Consider the following 20,134-nt stretch of genomic DNA (forward strand, 5'->3'; position numbering starts at 1 on the left):
TTCAATACATGCTGTGAAGTGGAATCTGCACAGAGAAGAAATACGAGGCTGGCATCGAACCGGAGAAGAGCTTTAGAAGTCAGATATCAGTTTCAGCTAAAACATGATGTATTCTTAGCTTTAAACTTCATAAAAAAGTATAAATTATTGAACATATCTGGATGAAACGGTGTTTCAGGGATTCTTCAGTCTTATTTCTGATGTTTTCAAAGCTGGAAGATCTCAACATTAAATCCTGTTTCTCCTCCGAGTTATCAGATGTGAGAAGACAGACTGGACTCTACAGGACAGACTGGACACCAGAGGACAGACTGGACTCTACAGGACAGACTGGACACCAGAGGACAGACTGGACTCTACAGGACAGACTGGACTCTACAGGACAGACTGGACCCCAGAGGACAGACTGGACTCTACAGGACAGACTGGACACCAGAGGACAGACTGGACTCTACAGGACAGACTGGACTCTACAGGACAGACTGGACACCAGAGGACAGACTGGACTCTACAGGACAGACTGACTCTACAGGACAGACTGGACTCTACAGAGACTAGTTCAATTATTCTGACCTTCCTGTGAATCTAGTTCGGGTACTTACTGCTTTCCACAGTCAGTTTTACTCCATTTCCAAACAGGGTTCTGTATCCACCCTGACCAGTCACACTGAGGCGCAGCGCTCAACAAAAACCTGCCTGCACACACTCACACACACTCACACACACTCACACACACTCACACACACCTTCCCCTCCACCAGAACCCATATTCCAGATGCAATAAGAATAAAGTCAGAGTGGAGAACTGACCTGTGGACACCAGCAGCTTTGTGCCGCCGCCAAACATCAGCTTGTTGCCAGCTCCGTTCACACAGCCACACACACCCGTACACAAACCACACACACTCTCTCACACACACCACTCTCACCAGGCTCTCACCACTCAGGATTTATTCAGTTTAAAGTTGATTGTAGTGGATTTAATTCACAAACTGGTGTTACTGATAATCTGTTCCCTTTACCAGCACTTTCAAAATCAAACTCAACAAAAAAAGAAATAAAATAAAAACGTGACCGACTGAGGCAGAAAAGAACAGGATTCACACGAGAAATGAGAAATAATTCATCGTCTCACCAGATTCCACTCTCACTTTGGTTCCTCGGCCGAAAAGATTCTGTAGTTTCCTCCCTGATTCACACTGCAGCGCTCGCTGTGACAAATACTGCAGCGCCATCGCCCCATTCCTCCATCATCACATTATCCTTTAACGCTCATAAACAGCATGTCTACATGCTGGACTGTGGCATAATTAACCATGGTGACCTCAGGTGTCAAATGAACTCTGTCAGCAGGCTCATCTAATATTCAAACCTGTTGTTGAACATCAGACCTTCCATATAAATGTGCCCCAAAAACATTTTAAGAAATATGTTTCCCTGTTTGGCCAAAGCTTCACACTTTCTACTGCAGTTACTTTTATAAAACAGTTCATTGAACATTTTCTGCCCAAAAAAGCTTAAAGTGATCGAACCTGGTTAAAGAAGCATGTTTAACTGGACAGATTAAAATGTAAAACTTTAAAAAGAAACACATCTTACCGCTTTGAACTCTTAACTTGGTTCCTTTTCCAAAGTAAAGTGCAGTTCCAGCCTGATTCACACTGCAGCTCTCACCGTGACAAAAACTGCAGCATCGCCTCATTCCTCCATATTCCAGATTACTCTTTAACGCTCAAAACAACATTTCTACACACGGGTTTGTGTTTGAATCAGAGGAATCACAATAACAGAGGAGTTGGTCGTAAAACTGATCTTCAAGAGCTCAATTTTTAAATCAATTGGAACATATCTGAACACAGTCTGCCTCACTATAACATTTAAATGATAAATAATCTTGTTCTTTAACATCATACCCTTCATATGTGCCTACTAAAAACATTTATATGACATATTTGACACTGTCTGGTTAAAGTTTCTCACTTTCTACTGCAATTTCAAGTTCAGCAAGTTCATCAAAATCCTTAAAAATCATCAAACACACCATTAAAGAAGCCTGTTTTACTGGACAGATTAAACAAAACACTATTTTTAAAGGCATCTTACCACTTTGAACTGTTATTTGGTTCCTTTTCCAAAGTACAGCGTGTTTCCTCCCTGGCCCTTCACACTGCAGCTCACACCGTGACAAATACTGCTGCACACACACTCCTGCACATAATCCAGATTATTGGCACATGTCAGTCAGATTAAATCACTTCATTCACCCCTGAGAAGCAATTCAGTTCACACTGAGCACAATAACGTGAAGATACTGTGTGAATATATATATATATATATATATATATATATATATATATATATATATAACATAGAAGAAAACAAACCAGCATGTCAAAAAGTGATAACCGATAACAAAAAATTGATGTTTAAATGAAGTGACACAAGTCTTTAGAATTAATTAGAAATGTTAATTTCTTTAATTTGTTAGAGCATGAAGCTCCACCAACATTTCCTGGTTTTTCCATTAATATGAGCTCAGTGTATGAAAAAGCTTCATGCTCAGCCAAGTAGTTTCAATAAAGACAAAAGTAAGTAAAATATTCATTTTTCCTTCTTTGAAATGTTTTCTTTGATTGACATTTAAGGAAAAACTCACCTGTGACTCCAGAAGGTTAACTTCCTGCAGACTGCCTCGTGCTGCTACCTGCTCTCCACTTCCTGACTGAAGCTCCGCCTCTTTTTGGGGGCGTGGTCTGAACGCAACGATCTCAAGAAGTTCTTTTTTCTTTAAAAAAATTATAAATATGTCTGTCTTTTTAATAGAGTCCTAACTTGTAATTTTTTTAAACTAATTAATTAGCTAACAAATTCCCTCCACATTTTCTGGGTTTATTGCAGTTGACATGAAATAAAAATGCTCTCTCCTCAGTGTGGGAATATAATTAAGTCAGAAAAATAAATTAAAGTGAAAACTAAAAAAAAAGAAAATAAAATGATTTAAAAAAAAAAAAAAGCCATTCATCAGAATAAATATGATTTTAAATCCTTGCTGAGAAGTGGAATTTAGCGAAGTAGTCACTTCAAAAAAAAAAAAATCTTTGAATAAACATTATAACCTGTAAAACTGGAGCTGAAGTCTTCATCTGCTCTTCCTTCCTGCTGAAGGAGTGAATTTATAGTTTATGAGTAAACAGAAGCTCAGTTGACCTGTTTCACAACCAAAATTCACATGCAGCCGAAAAACAGGCGCAGAGGAAACTGCAGCTGTGAAGTTGTTCAGTTCATCCTGTTTCCCTCCGAAGGTTTTATGTATGTGTTTTATGTATATGTATATGTATATGTATATGTATATGTATATGTATATGTATATTGTATATGTATATGTATGTTGATCGCGGGGTTATACATACAGGTGATTTGTGCTTTGAATGAATGTGAGCTGAGGGTTGCAGTCATCTCCATGTCCTCTCAGCCAGTTCAGTTGCGTCTTGATTTTGTTGTAATTGACTCCATGTTTGTTAGAAGTGCTGACTTCCTGTTTATAGAGCATCTTCCTCCCACTTCCTGATGTTTCTTCAGCTTCATCTATTAAGTGAATTAGTTTATCCAGACGGGCCCTGGCTGAAGCTCCTTTAACCATGACAGCTTCCTCTGGGTAACATCCTGAACATCCTGACTGGTTAGGGTGCAGGGACTGGGGGAAGGATGCACACCTTGGTTCAGGACCAGGTAGGGACCCCAATCTTTTTGTTTTGTTTAGTTTTTTGTTTTTTTTTTAATCTGGGATCGGGACTATTTAATGGATATTTCTAATAAGCTTCTGTGGTCTGAGCTTGAGCTCTTTGTGTTGAGTCTGAATCAGTCAGTGTGGACAGAATGAAGCTGCAGGTGACTTATTTATAACACATGTGCTCATGCTGGCTGTTCATTGGAAGGATTTTACAGAATAAAAGCTTTACTTGACATAAGAAAATGGTACATGGAAGATACTTTACAATGAAAAAAAATGTAATCAAAGAAAAACAGCCAGTTTGGAGAGACTTCGTGTCTCATATTGTCACTTTCTCATCTATTTGTTCTTCATATTTTAAAACAATATCAGGAGAAAATCCAACAGTTCCTTCAAATCAATGATCTTTGGACCTAAAGAAGCAGATGAAATCTTTAAAATTTCAATCTTTACTCAACAAGCTGTTTCATGCAATCAAGTGCAGCAGAATTAGAGCCATTCCAATGTAATCACATAAAAGTTTTTAACCATAAGAATCAGATCTGAGTCACAATCGAGATAACATCACAATGTTCAGTTTGTACACAACTTTCGATCGATATGACTGATTGGTTGTATTTTCAAAGAGTCTGTTAAGTTAAGTGACCATTTTCCTCCTCCTCTGTCAGAAAACACCATTATGACTCAAAAATAATATAAAAATATGTTAAAGGAGCTATATCATCCAAAATCCACTTTTTTAAGGGTTTCAAGCATGCCCCAAAGTTGAATTCCCTCTAAAACCACCCAGAAGGTTATTCGCCTTCATCCATCATGTCTGAGTGATCTCTTCAGTCTGCTGCTCTCTACAGCAGCCCCTCCCTTCGGGGAGAAAACAGCTCGTTTGGCAGGAATCCAGAGAGAAATCTTTCAACTAAGACTTCTAAAGATGGAAATAATGAAACCTGCACTTTTTCTATTTTACTACAGAGTTGTTATTTCAAAAGTCACACAGAAAAATCTATAACAGGTAGAAACTGGCCCTGTAAATAACACAGTTCAGAGAGAGCTCCAGTGAGTGCTGAATAAGAGTTCAGCCAAAATGAACACAGTTAAAGTGATGCTCTCCCTTCAGGCCAGCAGGTGGCAGCACCCTCACTCTGAGTTCTATTTCTTTTAGAGCTTTGTGTGTATTTTTCTGACAGTGTTTTTTTTTTTTTTTTTTTTTTTTTTTTTTTGTAAACTATTTTATTGATTCATCCGAAGAAATTCCACAAAAAGTTTCATAATTGTAATAAAAGTGCAGGAAAATATCCAATAATAAAAATGACATCAAAAATCCAGATTTTGTTTCGATGTACACTGACAGTTTGATTTCATTTTCCACAGAGAAAACAATGTTTAGTTCTTTTTCTTCATGTTGGTTATTAAGAATGTAATACAAATGTTCCTGTAATCAGACTGAAAGTGTATAAATCAAACTTTAGATAAAGCTTGAATGGTCTCGGCCTGAAGACACCCTTTTCGCCCACCTTCAGTTGAAAATGGAACCTCCAGACCTCTGAGGTCCTCTGAAGAGGTTTACTGAGTGTTCCAGAGTCAGAAGACATGAGGGGAAGCAGCGTTTATTATTTCTCTTCTTCATGTCATCAGAATGGTACATACAATAAACTTCCTTTTGAGATGGATCCTTCTCAGCAGCCAGCTTTAAACCTCTTCTGAACTTTGATTTTCTCACTAAGGTAAACAGAAGCTGCTGCCATGAGGTCCCGACTTTTAATTCTGTGTTCAACGGATTGAAAGTAAATAAATGTGGCGAGCTGTCAAAGCAGTATGTGCCGTCAGTGTTGAAAACAAGCAGCAGATAAGCAGTCGTTTTCCTGTCTGTGAAAAACTGAGCTGCCGTCTGGTTTCCTCCAGATTTTATCCTCCGCCTCAGGTTTCTCTGCTGCAGCTTCTGTTGAAATGTGGTTTTAACTGACAGGGCAAGAAGCTGCAGCTACCGCTCAGTAACACCATGTGAGGACAGATTCAGGCAGATGGCAGAAACAATGAGTCCTTTAATCCTCCACTGAAACTAGAAGACAGAGCAGGGCGTTTCAATGACAGGAGGAAAACGAGTTGTCCCAAGATTGAACCCTGAGGAACTCCGGAGGCCTGAGAGCAAGGAGAAGGTTGTAAAACAAACACGGAGAACTCAGTGGTCCAGTTTTATTAGAAACAAATGAAAGTGATCAAACTGAGCCAGCAGAACGAGAGCAGGCAGAATCACTGACGAAGCTGGAAAAATAATAATAATAAACCACAAAATCAGTAAATACTCCATATGAAATAAAAAAATTCTCCACAAACACAGAAAATAAGTTATATAGGATACATGCTTTGATATAACTGAGGAGAACACAGCCGGGAGACACACAATCCTCTGACAGCGAGGTTCGATTCTACAGAAGCCTGAAAGGACAAAACAGCTGTAGAGGAGACACAGCGAATACAACAACCAGCAAACTCTCAGACAAGACTCATATAGTATAGTATATTTTGAATCTGCTGCATATTCCATTATTTCAAGCAAAATGAGGATAGTTATAAAATAGAAACCAACATTATTACCCCCCCTAACCCCCACCCCAGCCCCCCAGGCCACCAGGCCCCCCAGCCCCCAGGCCCCCAGGCCCCCCAGCCCCCCAGGCCCCCAGCCCCCCAGGCCCCCAGGCCCCCCAAGCCACCAGGCCCCCCAGGCCCCCCAGGCCCCCCAGGCCCCCAGGCCCCCCAGGCCCCCCCAGGCCCCCCAGCCCCCAGGCCCCCAGCCCCCAGGCCCCAGGCCCCCTGGCCCCCAGGCCCCCAGCCCCCCAGGCCCCCCAGGCCCCCCAGGCCCCCCAGCCCCCCAGGCCCCCAGGCCCCCCAGCCCCCCCAGGCCCCCAGGCCCCCAGGCCCCCAGGCCCCCAGGCCCCCCAGCCCCCCAGGCCCCCCAGGCCCCCCGCCGTCCTCCGCCCCCACCCGGCTCAGACCAGCACGGCTCTGATGGTCAGGATGGTGCTGACGGCCACGGCCTTGATGAAACACCACTCGGATTGCCGTTGAAGAGCAGCAGGTAGAAGTTGAGTTTGGCTCGTTCTGGAAGGAGAAGGAGCTCGATGACCCTCAGAGGCCACCGACATTATTTCACTGAATGATTTAAATTCTGCATCATGTACAAAGATCTGAAGCAAGGAAATAAACACATGTTGCTTTATTCTTTTTCTTATGATTAAACGTATTAAATGTTTGATCTGTTTGACCTCGTTGACCTTTGTCCTTTATCTGTGTTTATATTTTGAACACACTTTAATTCTCCCTCCAGCTGATTTCATAAAGTATTACTTACCATCATGTCTTATTTGTTATTTTTTTATTAACAATTTCACTCAACTCCCGTGCTTAAACATGGTTAAAAATTGTACATATGGCTAAAAACTACCGGCTCACTTCCTTTATTTAGTCCTTGGAGATCTCGTCAGATAGAAAAGTCACCTTCTGCATAAAGCAGTGACAAGAAGACAGAAGAAAGAAGAAAAGACGTTTATTAACGAAGACGTGACTGAAACTGATCCAGATGTTGATGTGCGTTTTGTTTGTGGTTTTAAAGTGAAACATGGTATTTTTCACTGGTGATTGAACAATCGGATCATTTTAGTAGAACTTTATAGAGAAAATTATCATGAAGACCGATGAGAAAGTCAACTGCACTAAAGTATGAGAGAAAATTTACAGGAACACTTTGATCAGTGACTGTTTATCCCCCTGAAGACTTTTCACTTTTCCTCCTCACATTTAAACATGAACAGCTGTATCCAGTCGGCTCCTTTCTGGTTTTAAAACTGATGAAAAGAATCACAGATTTGCTCTCTGAAGCTAAAGAACCGATCAAAAGAGGACTATCAGTGCTGACAAGCTTCTCGACACACTCCGTCCTGCTTCACAGCACAGAAATAAATTCTGATTTGGTTTTTTCTGGATGAATCAGTACTTTTCCAGCTGGTGGTCGGAGTGTGATGGGTTTGTTTTGATTTGCTCACCAGGATAACAGTCGTTGCAGGGTTCGTTCTCTGGAACCGAGCAGGAACTGTAGCAAGAGCCGTAGCATGAACCGTAGCAGGAACCGTAGCAGGAACCGTAGCAGGAACCGTAGCTAGAGCAATTAAAGTTCTTCATTATGACTCCGTTTAAAACAACAGTTCTATTATCATGAAGTGCAGCTTCTCATTCTGCCCCTGGTTCTACCTGTTGGAGACTGAAGTCTGAAGTCTGAACCAGTACATACTGGTCTCGGGGTGTCGTACTGGTCTCGGGGGTGTCGTACTGGTCTCGGGGTGTCGTACTGGTCTCAGGGTGTCGTACTGGTCTCGGGGTGTCGTACTGGTCTCGGGGTGTCGTACTGGTCTCGGGGTGTCGTACTGGTCTCGGGTGTCGTACTGGTCTCAGGGTGTCGTACTGGTCTCGGGGTGTCGTACTGGTCTCAGGGTGTCGTACTGGTCTCGGGGTGTCGTACTGGTCTCGGGGTGTCGTACTGGTCTCGGGTGTCGTACTGGTCTCGGGGTGTCGTACTGGTCTCGGGGTGTCGTACTGGTCTCAGGGTGTCGTACTGGTCCTCGGGTGTCCGTACTGGTCTCGGGGTGTTCGTACGGGTCTCAGGGTTCGACTGGCTCGGGTTCCGTACTGTCCTCGGGGTGTCGTACTGTTCTCGGGGTGTTGTACTGTCCGGGGTGGTCGTACTGGTCTCGGGGTGTCGTACTGGTCTCGGGGTGTCGTACCTGTCCCAGGGGCCAGGCTCTGGAAGGATCGTTCAGTTTACAGGACTGTATGTTGTGGTCGCTGAACCCGGTGAAGAAGTAGGTTTGTGCTGGATGGACAGAACGGGCCGTGCTGGTGTTCAGAGACGACGTCCGCCGCTGGTCTCCAGAAACATGACGCCCCCTGGAGGGCGGAAGTTGGCGGCCAGGCAGACATCAGGGCCCAGCCTGGTGTTCACGTCGGGCTGCTGATCCGGAGGAGGTACCGGTCCAGATGAACAGGTCCGGGGCCACGACCGGGCCTTGCGGGAAACCAGGAGCCACTCAGGCGTCTCTGATATTAAACCAAGTCAACATGGACATTTGACTTTTCATACAGTAAAATGCAACGTGAGACCCAGCCACCCTCCTGCATACGGTTCAGACTGTCAGTATAAATCTGTGAGATAAGAAGGAAGGTCGAACGGCTCAGACTGACTCCAGGTTCTTTGCTCAAGCTTTCAGTTCTAACTGATAATAATCAGCAATAGAATTTTCAACATGAGGTCAAACAAAGATACCGGTAACAGTTGAAATATTAAAATATATTCTTTACTGATTCCTATTGTTTAAAATGTTTGTTTCAATACTTTCATGGAGCCCAGTGTCATGATATTTTAATTTGTATTACAATAAAAAAAAAATTCTTTCAGGAATTTAATGTCTATTTTAAAACCTGTTCGTTGAATTTTATTGAAACTTTCAGTATCAGGAACAAAACCATCTGCATGTTATGGAACAAATGAACATGTTGTGCAAAGTTTCTTTCACTATTTTTTTATTGTTTGATGAATCAGTGGAGTTTATTTGAAAACACTTTTAAATTTAAAGGACATTTTTCTTTGAATGTATTTTAAAGCATATTATTTGTTTTTTATTGAATATGTTTATTTAAACATTTCAATCATCCTAAATTCAAAATTCATTTTTCTTGAATTTTATTCATTCATTCTTTCGAAACACATCCTCTGAATTTTTTTCCTCATTTATTGAAAACATTTTAAATTTTAGTTTGGAATTTTGTTTCAGAACTACATATTATTTATTCTGATAAATATTAAAATCATTTTGGGGGATATTTATTTATATTTTTATTTAAAACATTTTTCAAATGTATATTCAAATATCATTTCAATTAAAATTGTAGTTTGTGGACTGAATTTCTTCAACATGTTTCTGAATGTCAACAGTTCTGAAACGGTTTTTTTTCTGACATTCTCTTAATTAAGTAAACTTTTTTTTTCTTTTTCAAACTCAGGACTGTTACTATTATGAATTACTGGGGTTATGAAAACACAAAATGACCTTCTGAATGAAATAAATGGAATTTAAAATGAACAAAGGCTTCAGTCTGCACATCATGGGCGGCTTCGCTTCATTCAGGATCAAGTCTGATGAATTTTACATTTGAGTACATTTCTTTCTGTAACAGATTTAACTTTTCTTCTTCTTCTTCTCTCTTCTCCAAACATTCATTACCGATGTGTCAAATGAAGTCGATGTTCATTTTTTACGGATTTATTTAGGAGACGACTCCACATCACACCACATTATCATTTTTGGTCTTTTTTCAAAGGGAATTCATAGATTTAAATTGGATTTCAGTGTCTTCTTCTCTCTCCGGGTTGTGGGGGGTTTGTGTTTGTTTTTAACTGATATTTTCAACCTGACTTAGTTTCATTTTTAAACTAAATTACATAAATGCCATTTTAGACATCAGATGAGATGCAGTTTAAACAGATTTATTATTCTTTTTTGATTTAAGGTAATTTCACTGATTTATCGATTAAAAACTTCACTGAGGAGCTGAAGCATGGCGGCTGATCTAAAACCACTTTATGCTTTAAAGAGACCAAATCTTGAGATAACCAAACCTTTCCTCAGGCCTCCATGAGTAGGTTTTTTCTGTGGAAATGAGTTTTTTTCCTGAATTTTTCTGAACTGCGTTCGACCTGCTGCGGCTTCCCTGAGACGACTGAACACATCCTTCAACATTAACCTTAAAATCCTGCAAAAACCTTTTCCCAGACTTCAACAGGATCTTTCAATAAAACAATATCTGTCTGTTGTGACCAGTAGAAAGTATATTTCTTACCTTCAGGGAGGACGGTGAGACTTATCGCGTTCCCGAACGTAAAATACCACACAGTGAAAAACCATCGTACAAAAACCTGAAGGCTCTCCATTCGTCCGCAGAGCTGCTCAGAAACGATTAAAATCCACTTCCTCTGGATTCGCCCCACTCTGTGAAGCAGAGGATCACACACAGAGCTGCTGCTGTCTTTCTGTCTGACACATGTTGGATTATTCACAGTTTGAGCAGCAGCAGGTCAGAAACCCGGGCCCCACAAAGTCAGGGAAAGTGAAGGAAAGTGAGCATTTCCAGGGCAAGAGAAGCCAGTCAGCACTCCCTGAGACCACCGCTTAGTGTTTGGTGTTTCTGTTGGATTCTGGTTGATTCTCGCTGTTGATCAGACGTTTCAGACGAGGCTGGAGGTTTTTGTTCAGCTCTGACTATACGATCCATCAGCGTGGTATACCACCCCGTACACGGTGAAAAAACCATCGTACAAAAACCTCTGACAGCTGCAGGAGGAAGCTGCTGAGAACCGAAACCCCGGCTTCGTCTCTCACTCCTCCAGATGGTTCTTTCTACTGTCTTTCACAGGTTTCTTGTTCCATCAGGTTTCTGTTTTCACACTCATTTGTCTGTGGATGTCAGTTCGTTCTGGACTCGGCCGGTTAGTCGCTCGGATATTTAAACTCTTGAGTCCATCGTGGAAGTTTCAGGTGTTGGAGGGTCGCAGTGGCCCGTTGGGACTGGACTGTGTTCCACTGGACTCACATGAGGTCAACAGTGACTCAAAGGAGGTCAGCTGGTTGTCGTGACCTTTTGAAGCTGGATCATTGAAATGTTGACAAGAAGAGACGTCAGACCTGAACATGACCGTCCCCACAGAGGGACTTCATCACAAACTTCTTTCAAAATTTATGGCAGGAGAAAGTTGAGTGATAATCTAATCTGTCCACATCCTCACGGTCTGGCTGAGCAAAAAGACCAAACCGAGGAGGACCCAGCTGACTGCTGTCGGGGTCTTCCATCTTTCCAATCCCAGCTCAGATTCCCAGCCAGTGGCTGCTTCACACTGCGAGTTACCATGGGACTTTTTATTTGTGTCTTATGCGGCCAGCTGGACCTGGAGTGTCTGTCCCTGTAATGAGAGGTGTGTTTGGATCTGGTGTCACCACGTCTGGACCAAAGGCCGGTCAAGCCCAGCCAGGGCAGACACGCTATGTGAAACGCTTCATAAGATCAAGCCGGTCCTGGAGGACTGACAACATTGCTTGGAAGGGGAAAGTGATGGACTGTCCCACATCACAGATGTTCAGACCAGGTCCTCCCAGCTCTTCAACGGCTTCAAGTTCTTGTTCACATGCCAGTACTGAATAACACAAACTGTCTCCGGTTTTTGAGTCTGTCCACTGGAAAGACAATATTCTCTCCTCTACCAGCTTGGTGTCCTCAGAAGGCCAGCGCCAGGATAACACCGGTGTGATGAGGGACCTCCTGCTGGTGCTGGGCAGCAGCCTCGCAGCTGAGTTTTGGACGTACTGGAGACGAGCCAGCTCCTCCTTGTTAAGGCAAGTGAACGGAGTTACAGGAGTCCAGCCGTGACGATAGAATGATGAATGATCATTTCAAGCTCGTTCTTGATACCATGAGTCTGAGCTCAGCTATACTGCGCAGCTGGAAGAAACAGTTTCTAACCAGCTGCTTTGAGTGGTGGTCTGGAGACATGGCGCTGTCAGAGATTGAGGGGCTCAGATCACCAAGGTGCTGCTTAAAGGGCTGTATCAGGCAGAATTCACTTTCTCTCCTGGTGTTCCTGCTGCTCAGAGAGGCAGCCCCTCCCACCGTGAAAACGCTCTGTTTCCCACATTGACGTCACACTGTGAAGATGGCTCCCCTGAGGCCCCCCCCCCCGCCCCCCCCCCCCCCCCCCCCCGCAGGCCCTCGGCAATCAGCGTTGCTGCTTTTTGTATCTCTGATAACGGAGATAAACTTTAAGGCCCTACCCGTGATTTTATTTTAACCAGGACAAGAAAAATGCTTTTGACATCATGTACCAGCAAGTCCATGCTACATTTCTGTGAAAAAAAAATCACACATAGATCAGCGTGTTTTGGATATCTGGCCCCACAGAGCGCTGCCTGAGGATTCAGCGTGACGACCTCTCTGCTCCACTGGCAGCAGCAGGGGGGCGGGGCGGGGCCGGGGCGGGGGCGGGGCGGGGCGGGGCCAGGGCGGGGGCGGAGCCAGGCCGTCTGCAGCGCCTGCACACTGGTAAACAGACCAGCATGGAAGCCGAAGGAGCAACAAGCTACTTTCTGCATTGAACATGTAGCGACAGGGTGAAATCTGGTTCACCTGAGACGAAGCGGCCGTTTATTTTGAACAAAAAAGAGTCGAAGTGGCTTCTGCTGTTTCCTCCGGAGGATTGTGCACGCGTACGGGATGTGCATATAGCGTCGTGCACGCTGAGCGGGAGCAGAGGAGGGGGGAGGGGGAGGGTTTTCTCAATGTGAGGAACCAGTCAGAGAGCTCGGGGGCGGAGCCAACATTTCAACCTGAAGTCAGGGCTCAGAATCACGGACAGCTCCTTTAACCATCGTCTGAAAGCAACAATCAAGCAGGAGCAAGAGTCTGAAGGGTCTGGAGGGTCTGGAGGGTCTGGAGGGTCTGAAGAGTCTGAAGGGTCTGAAGGGTCTGGAGGGTCTGGAGGGTCTGAAGGGTCTGGAGGGTCTGAAGAGTCTGAAGAGTCTGAAGGGTCTGAAGGGTCTGGAGGGTCTGGAGGGTCTGAAGGGTCTGGAGGGTCTGGAGGGTCTGAAGAGTCTGAAGGGTCTGAAGGGTCTGGAGGGTCTGAAGAGTCTGAAGAGTCTGAAGGGTCTGAAGGGTCTGGAGGGTCTGGAGGGTCTGAAGGGTCTGGAGGGTCTGGAGGGTCTGGAGGGTCTGAAGAGTCTGAAGGGTCTGGAGGGTCTGGAGGGTCTGAAGAGTCTGAAGGGTCTGGAGGGTCTGAGGGGTCTGAAGGGTCTGGAGGGTCTGGAGGGTCTGAAGGGTCTGAAGAGTCTGGAGGGTCTGGAGGGTCTGGAGGGTCTGAAGGGTCTGGAGGGTCTGGAGGGTCTGAAGGGTCTGAAGGGTCTGGAGGGTCTGGAGGGTCTGAAGGGTCTGGAGGGTCTGGAGGGTCTGAAGGGTCTGAAGGGTCTGGAGGGTCTGAAGGGTCTGAAGGGTCTGGAGGGTCTGAAGGGTCTGAAGGGTCTGAAGGGTCTGAAGGGTCTGAAGGGTCTGGAGGGTCTGAAGGGTCTGAAGAGTCTGAAGGGTCTGAAGGGTCTGAAGGGTCTGGAGGGTCTGAAGGGTCTGAAGAGTCTGAAGGGTCTGAAGGGTCTGAAGGGTCTGGAGGGTCTGAAGGGTCTGAAGAGTCTGAAGGGTCTGGAGGGTCTGGAGGGTCTGGAGGGTCTGAAGGGTCTGAAGAGTCTGAAGGGTCTGAAGGGTCTGAAGGGTCTGGAGGGTCTGAAGGGTCTAGAGGGTCTGCGCTTGGTGAGTTTCTAACAGGAAAAGATGTTTTCGCGTGTCTTTGCTGTAGAGAAGCTAGAGCTAAAGAGCTAAAGCTAGCCAGTGTATTTGTTTTGAAGCTCTGATTGGTTGAAGTAGCTGTCAGTCAAGGTCCACAGGGGGAGAGGCGGGATTTCAGTGAAACGGAGCGTTTTCTCTTCCGGGTTTCAGAATTAGCCCCAGAAATTCTTTTATTTCACACAAAATGACTTTTCCTTAGCGCCAAAAATAAACTATGACCATGTTAATGTCATTTCTAGGGTTTGGACGAGCTAAAGAAGCAGGATACAGCTCCTTTAATAGTGGGGATGGCTCTGTCTGGGGCAATAATGAGGGTCTCTTTTATTCTAAATGTAGTTGGAGGCTGTTGTCACTGAGCCACTGCTTGGTTTGTGACAGGCAGTTCATCAGCGAGCTCAGTCTGTGGGTTTCTGAGGGCTTGAAGGAGCAGTACAGCTGAAGGTCGTCTGCAAACAGGTGGTCGGACACATCGCTGAACTGCTGGATTATCTGAGCCAGAGGAAGCACATACAGTAGGAACAGGAAGGGTCCCCGAACTGAGCCCTGAGGCACACCGCACTGCAGGTTGGCTGGTTCAGACATGATGTGATTGGCTGACACACTGAAGCTCCTACCAGCCAGGTAGGAGGAGAACCACTGGAGCTCTGGACCTGGCAGTCATTGGATCCTGCAGCCTGTTTATCAGGGTCTGATGGTCAAGTGTGTCAAAGGCTGAGGACAGGTCCACCAGGACCAGCACTGTGCACCTCCCCGAGTCGGCAGACATCAGGATGTCGCCGGACACTTTCAGTAGAGCAGTTTCTGTAGAGTGGTGAGTACGAAACCCTGACTGAAACGTGCCGCAGAGGTCATGCGCTTGTAACACACCAGACGCGAGCGACAGGTTGAACATTTTGGTCCCCCACGGTCCGAGAGTGTCTGAAACACTCACAGTGAGCTGAGATGGTAACACTTCTACAGGACTGGAGGAGGGTTTTGTTTTCAGTGCTGAGACGTCTTCAAGACATACAGGAGTAAAAGAGGACCAGACATGTAAAGGTGGTTCAACACGACCTGGACGACACCAGGAAGGTGCTGGGATTTTGTCTGTTATGGCTCTGATTTTATCAACAAAGAAGGTTGAAAAATCATTGCTGTCAGCCTGACAGAGCACAGGAGCATTTTAGTGGAGCCACTCGGTCCATGATGGAGCCACAGAGTGAGTTAAAACGGCACATAAAGCATCAGCATCAGAGCAGTGGATCAGGTCACGAGAGTCAAACGAGGCCCAGAATCTCTCAGCTGTGGTTCAGTGAGGATCCTCCTTCCTTCCTCTGCAGAGGCAGGCTGAGGTTCAGGTGGAATAATCAGTTCAAAAAACACACAGCTGTGGTCACTCAGATGGACATCCTCCACACACACACTTCCAACATGGAGGCCTGGAGAGAAGACCAGGTCCAGAGTGTGACCGTTGCTGTGGGCGGGGCCTGACCCCTGCTGCTGGAAGGTAAAGGATTCATTCAGAGATAAGAGCTCAGCTGCTGGGTTACATGAACCATCGTCAACGTGCAGGTTGAAGACTCCAAGGACCAAAACTCTATCTGGTTTTATGATGAATGATAGAAAGTCATTGAAGTCATTTAGAAGATACCAGCGGGAGCAGGAGGGCGGTAGACCAGGAAACAGTGGAATGTGATGAGCTTGGAGAGCCGTTCACATCAATCATGATAATATGGCTTCGCTCAAGCATCCTGGACATTCGTGTTCATCAGCAAATCCTGAACTCAGGGTATTGTTGCCATGGGAGAATCCAAGGTCCAGTTCCTTTCTTCCAGCAGCAGAGTGGATGTTAAAGACTGTTGGATCCATGTGGTCGTATATTAGCACCTTTGTGTTTGTTCACATTCTTTATTTAAATGCAGGTCACATCACGTTTCATTTAGCTGTGATAGCAAAGCACAAAGCCACAGGGTAATAATAAGAAAAAACTGTTTTCAAGCAACATTAAAACCAGGAAAAGATCAATTTAAAGATTAAAAAAATCATATTTTTTATAATATGGCCAGATAAACGGATTTCTTTCTCGTGGACAGACACGTTGGTTTATTTGAGGTTTATTGTAAGGAAGAAGAGCAGCAGTCGGGCCTGCAGGGTTTTTGTAGAGCAGCCCCATGGCCCTCAGTCACTGTGCCTCGTATACACAGTGAAAAGAGCTCGTACAAAAACTGTTGAATGGTTTCTCTATGGCAGTCGCACAGCGGCAGCCTGAGGTTTGTTCCATCAACCGCCTGCGGCTTGTTTGAAGAGAGGAGCTCCTTATCTGATGGGGAAGAACATCTTGAGAAAAACTAGAGTCTGAGGAGAAAACTGCAGACGATGGGAAGGTTTCTGAGCAGCAGGGCCTGATGGGAAGGCGCTCTGCTGATGGATGATGACTTCTCTTAAGGGAAATTATTTTTGAACATTAAGTGTCAGAATTAGTGACGAATGAAAAACAGGGATTCAAAGACTTTCACCAACATCCGTTGTCAGGATGTGCATTTCCCACGGGCTGTTAGACAGATAGATTACATGTCTGTTGAACGGAGTGTTAAGTTTTCATCTGCTTCTGAGCTGGTTCTGCTGCAATGAGGCATTATTAGTTTAAAACCTTGTAATTATAAGTGACCAGAAAACATTAAGACATTTCGGAGAGAAATCGTCCAGTTTGTCACTTTATGTTGAACCCCTCTTCTGTTTCTTTTTCTCTTGTGTTACTGATGTTGTTGCTTATTTGACAGAGGGACACAAACACAGACATTTTATCGACTGATTGATGGATTGATTGAAAAACCCTTTTGGTGGAGCAGGGTTAGGCTTGCTCCATCCACTCCACACATCAGCCTACATCCAGGAATGGTGCTCACCGCTATAATGCTGAAGAAAATGTTCTGATTGTTTTGGAAACCATAAAGAAACCAGTAGTAACAGGTTAGCTGGATGAGAATCGATTGGTAAAGAATGCCAATACCATGGCTGAGTGAAGGCAGCAATTATATCTGTTAGCATCAGTTCACTTTTTAAGTTTTCAGAGTCTTGCAAGCTTTTTGTTTTCTTTTCCCACAACTCCTGAAACATCTGATGTGGCTGTTATGATTGAAGAAAGAAATTTAATTAAAGTCTGTAATCAATTTAAGTTCACTTCAGGTTTCTGTATTTATCATGTTATGTCATGTTATGTTATGTCAGATCTAAAGGTAGTGAAGAGAAAGGCCACAAACTCTGAATATTGGAAAGGATGGCTCAAGTAGTGTGTTCGTTGTTTGTTTTTGTTTTAAATGAATGAGGAGCTTTAGTGAACAGTCCTGTAAAGAGACAGCACACTGCTGTCTGAGTCGTTTTGGCCCAGAGGGTCGTCTAGCCCTGCTCACTGCAGGAGACACCCCCTCTAGCGGTGAAGCAGGGGATAAAGCCTGTCTGTGCTGGGATGGGAGCACAGTTCAGAGGGAGTGAAAGGTATTACAGTCAGGAACAATTATGTAACAGTAAAATATCATGGGGGGGGGGGAGGGGGGGGGGGAGGGGGGGGGGTAGCCCATCCCTCCCTTACATGAAGACTAAAGACTCAGAATAAATACATCATTATTGGTATTTTGGACATTGATTAATCTATTTTTGACAGTCATCTAAAATGAAAATGTTGGGGTACACTGCAACCTTTTCTCTTTTTCTTTTTTTTTAACCACACAACCAGAATCCTGAAAGATTTAAAGATGAAACTCAATGAGGCTATGGAAGACAACTCTGGAAGCTAACTGGAAGCTGTGGCGAGGTGAACATCACACCACGTCACACCAAGGACACGCCAGGTCCCCCCTGCTGGTCTGCACAGGCCTGAACCTCGGCCAGATCATCACCCAGAGTGGATACGGGTACCGACTCTGCAGTGGAACAACTGTCAGCCACCTCCTCTACATGGATGGCAACAGGCTGTACGCCAAGAGTGATAAAATAGGACTAGACAAGACCCAGGAGCAGACCGAGACAGGAAGCCCCTGAATCACTACAGACCATCACAGCAGGGGGCAGGATGCTGGCAGGAAAGGCAGACATGGAACGCCATAACCAGGTTGAGGCACAGTGTACAGAAACATCTGTGGCGAAGACGGGCTGCAAACCCCAGAGTCTAGATGGAGCACCCCCCCTGTGGAAGTGGTGGAGAACAACCAAGCCAAGATCCTGTTGGACTTCAGGATCCAGACTGACAAACTGGTGATGGCCAGTCAGCCTGGCATGGACAGTGCCGAGGAACGTTCTGCCGAACGCTGCAGCTCCCAGAGCACCCAGCTGAAGGAGGTCATTTGAGTCATTGTCACATTTTAGATTATTGTTCATTCATTTTTTGTAAGAGAGCCTCACTTCTGCTCGGGACACTCTTATTTCTGTCTCGTTCTTCAGCCGTTTTCATGTTATGTGTAATAACAGTGGATAATGAAGCAGCATTTTGACAGAATGACAAAGCATCATTTTCTTTATCCTTAAAAAAAATCCAAATTTCAAAGCAACAATAGTAATCAGAGTAAATAAGTGTTTATTATTGTGAGCTCGTGTGAGAAAACATGGTTATTAAAAAAGAGAAATCCATACCATTAACCTTTAGAAAGTTATATTTTGTTCAACTTCTGCAGATTTGATAGAATAAAGGTTTTTTTTCATGTATGACTTCTCACATCCTGTATCTCTCTGTGCTCTTTCAGTTTTTTAACAAGTGTTTCATCAGGTTTTATAAGGAACAGTTACGCTGGTTGTCATTTTGACCAACTTAACTCATGAGCATTAACACTACAGTGTACATACATTTCTATGCATGTGTTTAAAACCCAACTATTCTGTTAAAGCCATCAAACATCGAGTTAAAATGTCAGTAAACAGATTGTTGTGCTTTTGAACAGAATGCAGATTAAATTTTGATGTTGTATAAATTTCTGAATTTAACAAATGAAACGTGGGCGACTGATCAGTGCTTGTGTTTCACATCCTGCATAACAAACGGCGCAGAGACAGAGTCAAGGGAGAACATACGTTTAATTAAAGGTCGATTCCACCGGTTCTGAAAGTCTGCAGAGAGACAGAAAGACAAATCAGCTCAGATCTGAACCTCTGCAAAAATCCGCCTCCCTACAACCTGCCCACCGTCTCAGAGTGGAATGTCGTCGACAGACCCCCGTAGCCCCCCTCAGCAGGACTCCGGTCCAAGCCCTCCTCACATTCACCAACACTTTCATCTTTATTCGTTTTCAAATACATTTTGTAAATGCGACATGAAAAGCACAATCACAGAAAATAGAGGCGTCTCTCTGCTTCCGGGGGGAAAGAAAAAAGAAAAGGAAACAAGCTGGTGTTTCCTCCCTCGGAGCCCGGGTCTCCGGAGAATCAGCTCCCTGCTGGTCGGAGGCGACGTGTTACAGTGCGAGGCCTGGCGGGGGTCCTGATTGGTCAGCGGGCTCCAGCTGCTTCTCTGATTGGCTCTACAACAAGCGGGACTGGCGGCGGCATGTTAAGGCTGTGCGCCAGTGAAAGCTCGGCGTCTTCACGTGAACACGATGGGCGGGGCGGGGCGGGGCGGGGCGGGGAGGGGCGGGATCATGGAGGTGAGGAAAACCAGCGAGCCCCACCTTCCCCTCCGCCGCCGGTCTCTTTTTTTTTAGATGATCTTTGGATTTTAGACGATCGATCGGGAGAAAAGCCAAACGCCACACGATGATCTCTGAGCAGTGAGACTCCTCAACATTTACAAGAAGGGGCGTTTAAAAAGCTGAACTCCGGGCTGCTCGGCGCGAGGCCGGAACCCTCAGTATTTACACCCATTACTCAAAAATAAAACTCTAATATGAAAACTCACTTCTCTCCATCATCAAAGTGAACAGTTTTAACTTCACAGCTGAAATGGATTAGTCAGTTTAACTGACATAAAAAAAGAGTTAATTAACGGTTGAAGCCAACCTGTGAACAGCCAAACCATGG

The 20,134-nt window shown here is 44.8% G+C and overlaps 1 long non-coding RNA gene across 1 annotated transcript; it reads right to left on the reverse strand.

Moving 5' to 3' along the window:
• Positions 1-6,699: 6,699 nt before the first annotated feature.
• On the reverse strand, positions 6,700-11,095 carry LOC115405082 (uncharacterized). Its single transcript, XR_003933415.1, has 4 exons — positions 10,616-11,095; positions 8,503-8,783; positions 7,768-7,880; positions 6,700-6,826 (listed from the first exon to the last, which is right to left on the reverse strand). It is a non-coding gene; the product is annotated as an uncharacterized LOC115405082 (long non-coding RNA).
• Between the last annotated feature and the right edge of the window lie 9,039 nt (positions 11,096-20,134).

The sequence above is a fragment of the Salarias fasciatus genome, chromosome 18 (genome assembly GCF_902148845.1).
Source record: "Salarias fasciatus chromosome 18, fSalaFa1.1, whole genome shotgun sequence".
Lineage (NCBI taxonomy): Eukaryota > Metazoa > Chordata > Actinopteri > Blenniiformes > Blenniidae > Salarias > Salarias fasciatus.